Raw genomic sequence first — 16,863 nt, 5'->3', positions numbered from 1 at the left:
TTTTTCAATCTCATTTTCTAATTAGTTATATTAATTAATGTGCAACTTTTGGCACTGAAGAGTTATGACTTCCTTCTCAATTGTATCTATCTATCTATCTATCTATCTATCTATCTATCTATCTATCTATCTATCTATCTATCTATCTATCTATCTATCTATCTATCTATCTATCTATCTATCTATCTATCTATCTATCTATCATATCATATAAAACTGTGTGCCTGCTGGCGTCCGACCGTCCGGCTGCCGTCCGCCGGCCGCCTTTCTTCCTTTGATTCCTTGCTACTCCGAAACCAGACGCAGAATCGCCGAGATCTTTTCCATTTCCGTAGAGATTTCACTTTTCTTTCAAAGTATACGCTCCTGATTACATTTCGTCGTGTTTATGTACACATTTTTAATCAAATCCTTCTCCCCCCCCCCCCCCCCCCCCCCCCCCATTTCAAAAGAAAACTGCTTCTCATCCATAGAAGCAGCCCCAGCCCCAGCACCAGCCCCAGGTGAACGTTCCATCGTGTGATGTCACAATGCCCAATGCTCACAGATGTCCAATCGGAATGGATTCATTTACATGTGCCTTTGCAGGAGCCCCAGCACCTGGTGAACGTTCAATCGTGTGATGTCATAATGCCCAATGCTCAAAGACATTGTTGCCATAGAGGGAGTACAGAGAAGGTTCACCAGACTGATTCCTGGGATGGCAGGACTTTCATATGAAGAAAGACTGGATAGACTCGGCTTGTACTCGCTAGATTTTAGAAGATTGAGGGGGGATCTTATAGAAACTTACAAAATTCTTAAGGGGTTGGACAGGCTAGATGCAGGAGGATTGTTCCAGATGTTGGGTAAGTCCAGAACAATGGGTCACATTTTAAGGATAAGGGGGAAATCCGAGATGACATTAGGACCGAGAAGAGAAAAACATTTTTCACACAGAGAGTGGTGAATCTCTAGAAATCTCTGCCACAGAAGGTAGTTGAGGCCAGTTCATTGGCTATATTTAAGAGGGAGTTAGAGGTGGCCCTTGTGGCTAAAGGGATCAGGGGGTATGGAGAGAAGGCAGGTACAGGATACTGAGTTGGACGATCAGCCATGATCATATTGAATGGTGGTGCAGGCTAAAAGGGCCGAATGGCCTACTCCTGCACTTAATTTCTATGTTTCTACGTTTCCCTCTCCTCACCCCTCTCCCTCTACCACCAATCCCTCTCTCCCTCACCCCCCTTCCCTCTCTATCCCACCCCCTTCCCTCTCTCCCCCCCCGCCCCCTTCCTCCTACCCCTCTGTCCCTCTTACACCACTCCCCCTACCCCTCCCTCCACACTCTTCCACTTCTCTCCCTCACCCCACCCCTTTACATTCCCACCCCTCTCTCTCCCCCTCCCTCCCCTCTCTCCACAAACCCTTCCCCTACCCCTCTGACCCTCCCCACTCTTCCACCTCTCCCCCTCCCACTATCCCTCCCCACTCGCCCCTCCCTCCACACTCTTCATCCTCCCTCCCCACTCTTCCCCCTCCATCCCCCACCCCTCCCTCCTCCTCTCCGTCCCCATCTCTCCCCCCCCACATCTCCCTCCCCCCCACATCTCTCTCCCCTCCCCATCCCTCTCTCCTCCCCTCTCCCTCTCTTCACCCCTCTCCCTCTCCTCCCCCTCCCATCCCGCTCTCTCCCACTCACCTTCCCTCTCACCCACCCCTCTACCCCGTCTTCCTCCTCCTCTCCCCCACACCTCTCTACCCCTCCCCCATCCCTTTCTCCTCCCCCTCCCCCACCCCTCTCTGCTCTCCCTCTCCTCACCCCTCTCCTCCACCCACCCCATCTCTTTCTTCCCCCACCCCCATTCCCTCTCTCTCCCACCCCTACCCTCTCTCCCCACCCTTCCCCCTCCACACTCTTTCACCTCCCTCCACACTCTTCCTCCTCTCTCCCCTACCCCCACACATCTCTCCCCGCCCCTCTCTCCTCTCCCCTCACCCATCTTCCCTCCTCCTCCCACGCCATCCCACTCTCCCCCACCCCCTTCCCTCTCTATCCCGCCCCCTTCCCCCTACCCCTCTGTACCTCTTCCACCACTTACCCTTAACCCACCCCTCTCCAACTCACTGCCCCATCCCTCACTCTCCCCCTCTCTCCCCTCACCCCTTCGTCCTACCCTTCTGTCCTTCTTCCATCACTCCCCCTACCCCTCTCTCTCTCCCTCCCCACTCTTCCACTTCTCTGCCCCCTTCCCCCTCCACTCTCCCTCCCCACTCTTTCCCCCCTCTCCACCCACCCCTCTCCCCTTCCCTCCCTCCTCCCCAAACCCCCCCCCCCCACATCTCTCTCCCCATCCCCCTCTCTCACCCCCTATCCCGATCTGCTTTTCCTCCCAAATCTGTCCCGTTTCCTCCTCCTCCTCCTCCTCTCCCCTCCCTCCCCTCTTCTCAACTCCCCTCCCCCCACCTGTGTGTTTGGGGGGTGGTTAATGTGAGTGTGATGCCGCAGCGCCCCCCTCCCCCCCCCCCCCCCCCCCCCCCCCCCCCGCAAACGCCCTTTGTGGAAACAGACCCATCGGGTCTGCACTTGATCCAGTTATTATATAAAACTCTCTGGCTGCCGCCGTCCGTCCGCCATCCGGCGTCCGTCCAGCTGCCTGTCTGCCTTTTGATTTGTTTCCATCGTGTGATGTCACAATGCCCAATGTTCACATATGTCCAATCGGAATGGATTCATTTACATGTGCCTTTGCAGGAGCCCCAGCACCTGGTGAACGTTCTATCGTGTGATGTCACAATGCCCAATGCTCAAAGACATCGTTGCCATAGTGACAGTACAGAGAAGGTTCACCAGACTGATTACTGGGATGTCAGGACTTTCTTATGAAGAAAGCGTGGATACACTCGGCTTATACACGCTAGAATTTAGAAGATTTAGGGCGGAACTTATAGAAACGTACAAAATTCTTAAGGGGTTGGACAGGCTAGATGCAGGAAGATTGTTCCAAATGTTGGGGAAGTCCAGAACAAGGGTCACAGGGAAAAGATAAGGGGGAAATCCTTTAGGACAGAGATGAGAAAAACATTTTTCACACAGAGGGTGGTGAATCTCTGGAATTCTCTGCCACAGAATGTAGTTGAGGCCAGTTCATTGGCTATATTTAATAGGGAGTTAGATGTGGCCCTTTTGGCTAAAGGGATCAGGGGGTATGGAGAGAAGGCAGGTACATGATACTGAGTTGGATGATCAGGCATGATCATATTGAATGGTGGTGCAGGCTCGAAGGGCCGAATGGCCTACTCCTGCACTTAATTTCTATGTTTCCCTCTCATCACCCCTCTCCATCTCCCACCCATCCCTCTCTCCCCCACACCCTTTCCTCTCTACCCCACCCTTCCCTTTCTCCCCCCGCCCCATACCCCTCTGTACCTCTTCCACCAGTCCCCCTACCCCTCCCTCCCCACAAAACCACTTCTCTCCCCTAATCCCACCCCTGTCCATCCCCCACCCCTCTCTTCCCCTCCCTTCCCCTCTCTCCTCCAACCCTTCCCCTACCCCTCTGTCCCTCTTCCACCCATCTCCCGTCCCTCTTCCACCACTCCCGCTACCCCTCTACCCCTCCCTCCCTGGCCCCCCTCCCCACTCTACCACTTCTCACCCCTTCTCTCCTCCCCCTCTCCCCACCCCTTCTCCCTTCTCCCCCCCCCTTTCCTCTCTACCCCACCCCTTCTCTCCCCCCCCCTTCCCCCTACCCCCTGTCCCCTTCCTCCTCCCTCACTCTCTCCTCCCCCTCCCATCTCCCCTCTCCCCCTTCCCCCTCCTCCTCCCTCCCCTTCTCTCCCTCTCTACCCCCCCTCTCCCTCCTCCTCCTCATCCCCCTCCCCCACATCTCTCCCCACCCTCTCACCCTACCCCGCTCTCCTTTCCCTCCCAAATCTGTCCCGTTTCCTCCTCCTCCTCTCCCCTCCCTCCCCTCTTCTCACCCCCCCCCACCTGTGTGATTGGGGGTGAAAGGGAATGGGGAACAGATGGACTGTCCCTCCCCCTTCCACTATCCCTCCCCACTATTTCCCCTCTCCCTCCACCCCTCTCCTCCTCCCTCCTCACTCTTCCCCCTCCCTCCCCTGCCCCATCTCCCTCCGCCCTCCTCCCTACACCTCTCTACCCCTCCCCATCCCTCTCTCCCCCTCCCCCATCCCTCTCCCCCCATCCCTCTCTCCTCTTCTCAATCTCCCTCTCCTCACCCCTCTACCTCTCCTCCCCCTCCCAACCCATCCCCCACCCCCTTCCCTCTCCCTATTCCCTCCCCCACCTCCTTCCCTCTCCCCCACCCCTCCGCACACCCCCTTCCGTCCCCCACCCCATCCCCACTCCTCCCCCTCCATCCACACTCTTCCCCCTCTACCCCCTACCCCATCCTCCTCGCCTCCCTCCCATATCCCCCAACTATCTCCCCTCCCCACCCCTCTCTCCTCCCCCTCTCCTCGCCCCACTCCTCCCCCTTCCCCATCCCTCCCCCACCCCTAGCCTCTCTAACGCACTCCCTTCCCTCTCTCCCCCCGCCCACTTCCCCCTACCCCTCAGTCCCTCTTCCACCACTCCCCCTACCCCTCCCTGCCCACATCCACTTCTCTCCCCCTTACACCACCCCTCTCCCTCTCTCACCCCTCTCTCTCCCCGTCCCTCCCCCCACCCCTTCCCCTCTGTCCCACTTCCACCACTCCTCCTACACCTCTCCCCCTCCTCCCCACTCTACCACTTCTCTCCTCCCCTACTCTCCCCCCACCCCCTCCCTCCCCTACCACATCTCCCTCCTCCCCTATCCATCCCCCCCATCCCCCACACCTGTCTCCCCCCTCCCCATCGCTCTCTCTTCCCCTCCCCCTCCCTCTCTCCATCTCACTCTCCTCAGCCCTCTCCCTCTCCTCCCCTCCTCCTCCTACACCCATCCCTCTCTCCCCCACCCCATTTCTCCCTCCCCACTCTTCCCCCTCCCTCCACACTCTTCCCACTATCCCCCCGACCCCATCTCCCTCCTCCCCTCCCTCTTCCCTCTCTCTTCCCCTCCCCTACCCCTCTCTCCTCCCCACTCTCCATCTCCCTTGCCAATTACATTCTTGCCATATTTTTACTCAGATTAGGAGACCAAAACTGTACGCAATACTCCAGGTGTGGTACAGAGAAGGTGAACCAGACTGATTCCTGGGATGTCAGGACTTTCATATGAAGAAAGACTGGATAGACTCGGCTTGTACTCGCTAGAATTTAGAAGATTGAGGGGGGATCTTATAGAAAATTACAAAATTCTTAAGGGGTTGGACAGGCTAGATGCAGGAAGATTGTTACATAGAACATAGGTGCAGGAGTAGGCCATTCGGCCCTTCGAGCCTGCACCGCCATTCAATATGATCATGGCTGATAATCCAACTCAGTATCCTGTAGCTGCCTTCTCTCCATACCCCCTGATCCCTTTAGCCACAAGGGCCACATCTAACTCACTCTTAAATATAGCCAATGAACTGACCTCAACTACCTACTGCGGGAGAGAATTCCAGAGATTCACCACTCTCTGTGTGAAAAAAGTTTTCCTCATCTCGGTCCTAAAAGATTTCCCCCTTATCCTTAAACTGTGACCCCTTGTTGTGGACTTCCCCAACATCGGGAACAATCTTCCTGCATCTAGCCTGTCCAACCCCTTAAGAATTGTGTAAGTTTCTATAAGACCTCCCCTCAATCTGCTAAATTCTAGCGAGTACAAACAGAGTCTATCCAGTCTTTCTTCATAAGGCAGTCCTGACATCCCAGGAATCAGTCTGGTGAACCTTCTCTGCACTCCCTCTATGGCAATAATGTCCTTCTTCAGATTTGGAGACCAAAACTGTAAGCAATACTCCAGGTGTGGTCTCACCAAGACCCTGTACAAATGCAGTAGAACCTCCCTGCTCCTATACTCAAATCATTTTGCTATGAAAGCTAACATTCCATTCGCTTTCTTCACTGCCTGCTGCACCTGCATGCCTACTTTCAATGACTGGTGTACCATTGCACCCAGGTCTCGCTGCATCTCCCCTTTTCCTAGTCGGCCACCATTTAGATAAATCCTTCGAGACGTACCAGGGCCCCATCCCGGACCTCTACCTCCGTTACATTGACGACTGCTTTGGTGCCACCTCCTGCACCTACACACAACTGACTGACTTCAACCACTTCACCACCAACTTCCATCCGGCACTCCAATACACCTGGACGATTTCCGACACTTCCCTACCATTCCTTGACCTCACCATCTCCATCGCAGGGGACAGACTCCTGACCGACATACATTACAAACCCACTGACTCACATGGCTATCTGGACTACACGTCTTCCCACCCTGCCCCCTGTAAAGACTCCATCCCCTACTCCCAAATCCTCCGCCTACGCCGCATCTGTTCACAGGATGAGACATTTCATACCAGGGCATCGGAAATGTCTTCGTTCTTCAGGGAACGGGGATTCCCCTCCGCCACCATAGATGAGGCTCACACCAGGGTCTCATCCATACCCCGTAACACTGCTCTCTCTCCCCATCCCCGCACTCGCAACAAGGGCAGAGTCCCTCTGGTCCTCACCTTTCACCCCACCAGCCGGCAAATACAACACATAATCCTCCGCCATTTCCGCCACATCCAACGTGACCCCACCACTCGCCACATCTTCCCATCTCCCCCCATGTCTGCCTTCCGCAAAGACCGCTCCCTCCGCAACTCCCTCGTCAATTCTTCCCTTCCCTCCCGCACTACCCCCTCCCCGGGCACTTTCCGCTGCAACCGCAAGAAATGCAACCACCTGTCCCTTCACCTCCCCCCTCGACTCCATTCAAGGTCCCAAGCAGTCGTTCCAGGTGCGACAAAGGTTCACCTGTATCTCCTCCAACCTCATCTACTGCATCCGCTGCTCTAGATGTCAGCTGATTTACATCGGGGAGACCAAGCGTAGGTTGGGCGATCGTTTCGCCGAACACCTCCGCTCAGTCCGCAATAACCTACCTGAACTCCCGGTGGTTCAGCACTTCAACTCCCCCTCCCATTCCCAATCCGACCTCTCTGTCCTGGGTCTCCTCCATTGCCAGAGTGAGCAACAGCGGAAATTGGAGGAACAGCACCTCATATTCCGTCTGGGGACCTTGCGTCCTTATGGCATTAACATTGATTTCTCCCAATTTTGCTAGCCCTTGCTGTCTCCTCTCCTCTCCTTCCTTAACCCTCTAGCTGTCTCCTCCCACCCTCCCATCCGCCCGCCCTCGGGCTCCCCCTCCTCCTCCCCTTTTCCTTCTTTCGCCCCCCCCCCCCCCCCCCCACCCCCCCATCAGTCTGAAGAAGGGTTTCGGCCCGAAACGTCGCCTATTTCCTTCGCTCCATAGATGCTGCTGCACCCGCTGAGTTTCCCCAGCAATTTTGTGTACCTACCATTTAGATAAAGTCTGCTTTCCTGTTTTTGCCACCAAAATGGATAACCTCACATTTATCCACATTACACTGCATCTGCCATGCATTTGCCCACTCACCCAGCCTATCCAAGTCATCTTGCAGCATCCTAGCATCCTCCACACAGCTAACACTGCCCCCCAGCTTCGTGTCATCCGCAAATCTGGAGATGTTGCATTCAATTCCCTCGTCCAAATCATTAATATGTATCGTAAATAGCTGGGGTCCCAGAACTGAGCCTTGCGGTACCGCCACTAGTCACTGCCTGCCATTGTGAAAAGGACACGTTTACTCCTACTCTTTGCTTCCTGTCTGCCAGCCAGTTCTCTATCCACATCAATACTGAACCCCCAATGCCGTGTGCTTTAAGTTTGTATACTAATCTCTTATGTGGGACCTTGTCGAAAGCCTTCTGAAAGTCCAGATATAACACATCCACTGGTTCTCCCTTATCCACTCAACTAGTTACATCCTCGAAAAATTCTATAAGATTCGTCAGACATGATTTACCCTTCATAAATCCATGCTGACTTTGTCCAATGATTTCACCACTTTCCAAATGTGCTGCTATCCCATCTTTAATAACTGATTCTAGCAGTTTCCCCACTACCGACGTTAGACTAACTGGTCTGTAATTCCCCGTTTTCTCTCTCCCTCCCTTTTTAAAAAGTGGGGTTACATTAGCTACCCTCCAGTCCTCAGGAACTACTCCAGAATCTAAAGAGTTTTGAAAAATTATCACTAATGCATCCACTATTTCTGGGGCTACTTCCTTAAGTACTCTGGGATGCAGCCTATCTGGCCCTGGGGATGTATCGGCCTTTAATCCATTCAATTTACCTAACACCACTTGCCGGCTAACCTGGATTTCACTCAGTTCCTCCATCTCATTTGACCCCCGGTCCCCTGTTATTTCCGGCAGATTATTTATGTCTTCCTTAGTGAAGACAGAACCAAAGTAGCTTTCAATTGGTCTGCCATGTCCTTGTTCCCCATGATCAATTCACCCGTTTCTGACTGCAAGGGACCTACATTTGTTTTAACTAATCATTTTCTCTTCACATATCTATAAAAGCTTTTGCAGTCAGTTTTTATGTTCCCTGCCAGTTTTCTTTCATAATCTATTTTCCATTTCCTAATTAAGCCCTTTGTCTTCATCTGCTGGTCTCTGAATTTCTCCCAGTCCTCTGGTAGGCTGCTTTTTCTGGCTAATTTGTACGCTTCATCTTTTGTGTTGATACTACCCCTGATTTCACTTGTTATCCACGGATGCACTACCTTCCCTGCTTTATTTTTTTACCAAACTGGGATGAACAATTGTTGTAGTTCATCCATGCAGTCTTTAAATGCCTTTCATTGCACATCCACCGTCAACCCATTAAGGATCAATCGCCAGTCTTTCTTGGCCAATTCACGTCACATACCCTCAAAGTTACCTTTCTTTAAGTTCAGGGCCCTTGTTTCTGAATTAACGATGTCACTCTCCTTCCTAATGAAGAACTCAACCATATTATGGTCACTCTTGCCAAAGGGGCTACGCACAACAAGACTGCTAACTAACCCTTCCTCATTACTCAATACCCAGTCTAGAATAGCCTGCTCTCACGTTGGTTCCTCTACATGTTGGTTTAGAAAACTATCCCGCATACATTCCAAGAAATCCTCTTCCTCAGCACCCTTGCCAATTTGATTCACCCAATCTATATGTAGATTGAAGTCACCCTTATAACTGTTTTATCTTTGTTGCACGCATTTCTAATTTCCTGTTTGATGCCATCCCCAACTCCACTACTACTGTTAGGTGGCTTGTACACAACTCCCACTAGCGTTTTCTGCCCCTTAGTGTTTCGCAGCTCTACCCATAACGATTCCACATCCTCAAAGCTAATGTCCTTCCTTTCTATTGCGTTAATCTCCTCTCTAACCAGCAACGCTACCCCACCTCCTTTCCCTTTCTGTCTATCCCTCCTGAATATTGAATATCCCTGGATGTTCAGCTCCCAGCCTTGGTCACCCTGGAGCCATGTCTCCGTGATACCAATTATATCATAGTCATTAATAGCTATCTGCACATTCAACTCATCCACCTTATTACGAATGCTCCTTGCATTGAGACACAAAGCCTTCAGGCTTGTTTTTACAACACTCTTACCCCTTATACTATTATGCTGAAAAGTGGCCCTTTTTGATTTTTGCCCTGGATTTGCCGGCCTGCCACTTTTACTTTTCACCTTGCTACCTATTGCTTCTACCCTCATTTTACACCCCTGTCTCTACACTCACACATTTAAGAAACCCTTTCCCTTTAACTCCATCCTCCACTATCCCATTCGACATCCCACCCCCCTTATTCAGTTTAAAACCACCCGTGTAGCAGTGGCAAACCTGCCTGCCAGAATGCTGGTCCCACACCTGTTAAGATGCAATCCGTCCCTTTTGTACAGTTGCCCCTTACCCCAAAACAGATCCCAGTGATCTAAGAATCTAAATCCCTGCCCCGTGCACCAGTTCCTCAGCCACACGTTCAGGTCCCGTATCTTCCTGTTCCTGCTCTCGCCAGCACGAGGAAATGGAAGCAAACCGGAGATAACAATACTGGAGGTCCTGCTTTTCAGCATTTTTCCGAGCTCTCGAAAGTCACGCTGCAGAATATTCATCCCCTTCTTTCCGACTACCACTTCCGGATGTTCACCTTCGCCCTTGAGGATTTTCTGCACTCTGTCCGTGACATCCTGGATCCTGGCACCAGGAAGGCAGCACGCCATCCTCGCATCCCGTCTGTTGCCGCAGAAACCCCTGTCCGTACCTCTCACGATGGAGTCTCCCACTATAATGACGTTGCCTGCCTTAGGCCTTTTTGGTTTTGGCTCAACAGCCCTATTCGCATCGCAAGCCAGTCCGCCGCTCAGTGTAAACCCGTCTTCTGTCCCGACAGCTTCTAAGTGGGTGAACCTGTTCACAAGAGGTACAACACCCGGGGACGTTGGCATTCCATGCTTCCCTCCCTTTCTCACTGTCTCCCACCTTCTCTCTTCCAGTACCTTAGGTGTAACAATCTTACTGTAGGACTTGGTCATCCACTTGCTTCTCCAGTTCCCCAACACGGTCCTTCAGGAGCTCTACCTGGATGCACTTCTCGCATTTGTAGCAGCCAGAGGCACCAGCGGTGTCCTTGACCTCCCACATACTGCAAGCATCACACTGAATCAGCTTGCCTGACATCTCCTTCTTTCGTATCTACCTCTCAAGCGTATTGCGTGGTCCCCTCTCCTCAGCCTCCTCGCCAAAGACTCACACTTTACTCACAGGGCACTTTCCTCACAAGGCCGCTCACTCACTGCCGCTCCCTGAGAGCAGTCTTGCTTAAATTGACTGATGAATTGCCTGATTTACCAATTCACAAACCAAATTCCTCAGTTTTCAACTGTTTTCCCGGCACTGACTCACTTCTCTCCTCCCACTCGGGCTAGAGCCAACCAGCCTTATCTCTTGCTTAGCTCCTCTTGCTGTTGCTCCCAAAACTACAGCAGTTCTGAGTAAAGTCTGCCTGTGCTTGGCTCCTACTTTTCAAATGTTTTCACCCCTCTGACTCACTTCTCTCCTCCCACTCAGGCCAGAGCCAACCAGCCTTATCTCTACATTACAAACCCACTGACTCACATGGCTATCTGGACTACACGTCTTCCCACCCTGCCCCCTGTAAAGACTCCATCCCCTACTCCCAATTCCTCCGCCTACGCCGCATCTGTTCCCAGGATGAGACATTTCATACCAGGGCATCGGAAATGTCCTCGTTCTTCAGGGAACGGGGATTCCCCTCCGCCACCATAGATGACGCTCACACCAGGGTCTCATCCATACCCCGTAACACTGCTCTCTCTCCCCATCCCCGCACTCGCAACAAGGGCAGAGTCCCTCTGGTCCTCACCTTTCACCCCACCAGCCGGCAAATACAACACATAATCCTCCGCCATTTCCGCCACCTCCAACGTGACCCCACCACTCGCCACATCTTCCCATCTCCCCCCATGTCTGCCTTCCGCAAAGGCCGCTCCCTCCGCAACTCCCTCGTCAATTCTTCCCTTCCCTCCCGCACCACCCCCTCCCCGGGCACTTTCCGTTGCAACCGCAAGAAATGCAACACCTGTCCCTTCACCTCCCCCCTCGACTCCATTCAAGGTCCCAAGCAGTCGTTCCAGGTGCGACAAAGGTTCACCTGTATCTCCTCCAACCTCATCTACTGCATCCGCTGCTCTAGATGTCAGCTGATTTACATCGGGGAGACCAAGCGTAGCTTGGGCGATCGTTTCGCCGAACACCTCCGCTCAGTCCGCAATAACTTACCTGAACTCCCGGTGGTTCAGCACTTCAACTCCCCCTCCCATTCCCAATCCGACCTCTCTGTCCTGGGTCTTCTCCATTGCCAGAGTGAGCAACAGCGGAAATTGGAGGAACAGCACCTCATATTCCGTCTGGGGACCTTGCGTCCGGATGGCATTAACATTGAATTCTCCCAATTTTGCTAGCCCTTGCTGTCTCCTCCCCTTCCTTAACCCTCTAGCTGTCTCCTCCCACCCTGCCATCCGCCCGCCCTCGGGCTCCTCCTCCTCCTCCCCTTTTCCTTCTTCTCCCCCCCCCCCCCCCACCCCCCATCAGTCTGAAGAAGGGTTTCGGCCCGAAACGTCGCCTATTTCCTTCGCTCCATAGATGCTGCTGCACCCGCTGAGTTTCCCCAGCAATTTTGTGTACCAGCCTTATCTCTTGCTAACTCCTCCTGCTGTTGCTCCCGAAACTACAGCAATTCTGAGTTGTTCCCGATGTTGGGGGAGTCCAGAACAATGGGTCACAGTTTAAGGATAAGGGGGAAATCCTTTAGGACCGAGATGAGAAAAACATTTTTCACACAGTGGTGAATCTCTGGAATTCCCTGCCACAGAGGCCTGTTCATTGGCTATATTTAAGAGGGAGTTAGATGTGACCCTTGTGGCTAAAGGGATCAGGGGGTGTAGAGAGAAGGCAGGTACAGGATACTGAGTTGGATGATCAGCCATGATCATATTGACTGGAGGTGCAGGCTCGAAGGGCCGAATGGGCTACTCCTGCACCTAATTTCTGTTACTCTCCTTCACTCTCTACCCCACCCCCTTCCCTCTCTCCCCCCGCCCCCCGCCCCCTACACCTGTCCCTCTTCCACCACTACCCCTACCCCTCACTCCCCACTCTTCCACTTCTCTCCCTCACCCCACCCCTTTCCCTCCCCCATCCCTCCCTCACCCCACCCCTTCCCCCTACCTCTGACCCTCCCCACTCTTCCACCTCCCCCCCTATCCCTCCCCACTCTCCCCCCCCCACCCCTCTCCCTCCACTCTTCCCCCTCCCCTACCCCCTCCTCTCCGTCCCCATCTCTCCCCCCACATCTCTCTCCCCTCTCCATCCCTCTCTCCATCCCTCTCTCCTCCCCTCTCCCTCTCCTCCCCATCCCACTTTCCCCCACTCACCTTCCCTCTCGCCCACCCCCTACCCCATCTCCCTCCTCCCCTACCCCACACCTCTCTCCCCCTCCCCATCCCTCTCTCCTCATCCTCCCCCACCCCTCTGCTCTCCCTCTCCTCACCCCATCCCTTCTTCCCCCACCCCATTCCCTCTCCCCACCCCCTTCCCCCTCTCTCCGCACTCTTCCCCCTCTCCCCAACCCCCCCTCCTACCACGCCATCCCTCTCTCCTCCACCCCCTTCCCTCTCTACCCCACCCCCTTACCTCTCTTCCCCCGCCACCTTCCCCTCTGTACCTCTTCCACCACTCCCCCTTACCCCACCCCTCTCCATCTCACTGCCCCACCCCTCACTGTCCCCACCCCTTCCCACTACCCCTCTGTCCTTCCATCACTCCCCCTACCCCTCTGCATCCCCATTATTGCACTTCTCTCCCCCCTTCCCTCTCCACTCTCCCTCCCCTCTTACCCCTCTCCACCCACCCCTCTCCCCTTCCCTCCCTCCCCATCCCCATCTCTCTCCCATCCCCCTCTCTCACCACCTACCCCGCTCTCCTTTCCCTCCCAAATCTGTCGTTTCCTCCTCCTCCTCTCCCCTCCCTACCCTCTTCTCACCCCCCCCTCACCCCATCTGTGTTTTTGGGGGGTGGTTAATGTGAGTGTGACGCCGCAGCCCCCCCCCCCCCGCAAACGCCGTTGGGGAAACAGACCCAACGGGTCTGCACTTGGTCCAGTCTATCTATCTATGATAAACTGTGTGCCTGCCGGCGTCCGTCCGTCCGGCTGCCGGCTGCCTTTCTTCCTTTGATTCCTTGCTACGCCGAAACCAGACGCAGAATCGCCGACATCTTTTCCATTTCGGTAGTGATTTCACTTGTCTTTCTACGTATCCGCACCTCATTACATTTTGTCGTATTTAAGTACACATTTTTAAAAAAATACTTATCTCCCCCCCCCCCCCCCCCCCCAATATTTCAAAAATAAACTGGTTTCTCACCCAATGAAGTAGCCCCAGCCCCTGGTGAACGTTCCATCGTGTGATGTCACAATGCCCGATGCTCACAGATGTCCAATCGGAATGGATCCATTTACATATGCCTTTGCAGGAGCCCCAGCCCATGGTGAACGTTCCATTGTGTGATGTCACAATGCCCAATGCTCAAAGACATTGTTGCCATAGAGGGAGTACAGAGAAGGTTCACCAGACTGATTCCTGGGATGTCAGGACTTTCATATGAAGAAAGACTGGATAGACTCGGCTTGTACATGCTAGAATTTAGAAGATTTAGGGCGGATCTTATAGAAACGTACAACATTCTTAAGGGGTTGAACAGGCTAGATGCAGGAAGATTGTTCCGGATGTTGGGGGAAGACCAGAACAAGGGGTCACAGTTAAAGGATAAGGGGTAAATCTTTTAGGAGCGAGATGAGAAAAACATTTTTCACACAGAGAGTGGTGAATCTCTGGAATTCTCTGCCACAGAAGGTAGTTGAGGCCAGTTCATTGGCTATATTTAAGAGGGAGTTAGATGTGGCCCTTGTGGCTGAATGGATCAGGGGGTATGGAGAGAAGGCAGGTACAGGATACTGAGTTGGATGATCAGCCATGACCATATTGAATGGTGGTACAGGCTCGAAGGGCCGAATGGCCTACTCCTGCACTTAATTTCTGTTTCCCTCTCTTCACCCCCCTCCCTCTCCCACCCATCCCTCTCTCCCCCACCCCCCTCTCTTCCACCACCCCCTTCCCCGTACTCCTCTTCCACCACTCCCCCTACCCCTCCCTCCCCACTCTTCCACTTCTATCCCCTTACCCCACCCCTCTCCCTCACTCACCCCTCTCTCTTCCCCTCTCCCCCACCCCTTCTCCTACCCCTCTGTCCCTCTTCCACCACTCCCCCGTCCCTCTTCCACCACTCCCGCTACCCCTCTACCCCTCCCTCCCTCCCCACTCTTCCACTTCTCTCCCCCCTCTCTCTCCTCCCCCTCTCCTCACCCCTCTCCCTCTCCCATCCCTCTCCCCCCCACCCCCCTTCCCTCTCTACCCCACCCCCTTCCCTCTCTCCCCCGCCCCCTTCCCCTATCCCTCTGTCCCTCTTCCATCACTCCACCTACCCCACCTCCTCCTCCCTCCCCACTCTACCACTTCTCTCCCCCTTCCCCTCCACTCTCCCTCCGCACTTTCCCCTCCCTCCCCCACCCCTCTCCCCCTCCCTCCGCATCTCTCTCCCCATCTCTCACCCCCTACCCCGCTCTCCTTTCCCTCCCAAATCTATCCCGTTTCCTCCTCCTCCTCTCCCCTCCCTCCCCTCTTCACACCCCCCCCCCCCCCGCAAACGCCGTTGGGGAAACAGACCCAACGGGTCGGCACTTGGTCTAGTTATTATATAAAACTGTGTCTTCCGTCGTCCGTCCGCCTGGCTGCCGGCCGCCTTTCTGCCTTTGATTCGTTGCTACGCCGAAACCAGACGAAGAATCGCCGAGATTTATTCCATTTCAGTAGAGATTTCACTTTTCTTTCTAAGTATCCACGCCTGATTACATTTCATCATGTTTATGCACACATTTTTAATCAAATCCTTCCCCCCCCAAATTTCAAAAGAAAACTGCTTCTCACCCATAGAAGCAACCCCAGTCCCAGCACCTGGTGAATGTTCCATCGTGTGATGTCACAATGCCCAATGCTCAAACGCATTGTTGCCATAGAGGGACTACAGAGAAGGTTCACCAGACTGATTCCTGGGATGGCAGGACTTTCATATGAAGAAAGACTGGATAGACTCGGCTTGTACACGCTCGATTTTAGAAGATTGAGTTTCTTATAGGAACTTACAAAATTCTTAAGGGGTTGGACAGGCTAGATGCAGGAAGATTGTTCCCGATGTTGGGAAAGTCCAGTACAAGGGGTCACAGTTTAAGGATAAGGGGGAAATCCTTTAGGACCGAGATGAGAAAAACATTTTTCACACAGAGAGTGGTGAATCTCTGGAATTCACTGCCACAGAAGGTAGTTGACGCCTGTTCATTGCTATATTTAAGAGGGAGTTAGATGTGGCCCTTGTGGCTAAAGGGATCAGGGGGTATGGAGAGAAGGCAGGTACAAGATACTGAGTTGGATGATCAGCCATGATCATATTGAATGGTGGTGCAGGCACGAAGGACCGAATGGCCCACTCCTGCACTTAATTTCTGTTTCTGTTTCCCTCTCCTCACCCCTCTCCCTCTCCCACCCATCCCTCTCTCCCCCACCCCATTGCCCGCTCTACCCCACACTATTAACTCTCCCCCCGCCCCTTTCCCCCTACCCCTCTTCCACCACTCCCCCTACCCCTCCCTCCCCACTCTTCCACTTTACTCCTCCCTTCCCCCTCCACTCTCCCTCCCCACTTTCCCCTCTCCCCCACCCCTCTCATTCTCCCTCCCTCCTCCCCTCCCCCCCTCATCTCTCTCCCCATCCCCCTCTCTCACCCCCTACCCCGCTCTCCTTTCCCTCCCAAATCTCCCGTTTGCTCCTCCTCCTCTCCCTCCCTCCCCTCTTCTCCCCCCCTCCCCCCACCTGTGTGTTTGGTGGGTGGTTAATGTGAGTGTGATGCCGCAGCCCCCCCCCCCCGCAAACGCCGTTGGGGAAACAGACCCAACGGGTCTGCACTTGGTCTAGTTTTATCTAAAGCTGTGCAAAATTCAATGTAGTTCCGATACATAGGTCATGAAAGTTGATTTCAGACACATTTTTGATGCTCGGCCCACAGCCTAATAGGACAAGTTTGGAGGGATATGGACCAAACGCAGGTAGGTGGGACTATTGTAGCTGGGACATGTTGGTAGGTGTGGGCCAGTTGGGCCGAATGGCCTGTTTCCACACTGTGCCACTGTATGAATCTAACAGAAAGTGCTGGAGTAACTCAGCGGGTCAGGCAGCATCTGTG

The sequence above is a fragment of the Amblyraja radiata genome (genome assembly GCF_010909765.2).
Source record: "Amblyraja radiata isolate CabotCenter1 chromosome 42 unlocalized genomic scaffold, sAmbRad1.1.pri SUPER_42_unloc_2, whole genome shotgun sequence".
NCBI lineage: Eukaryota > Metazoa > Chordata > Chondrichthyes > Rajiformes > Rajidae > Amblyraja > Amblyraja radiata.
This window is presented reverse-complemented; position numbering follows the sequence as displayed.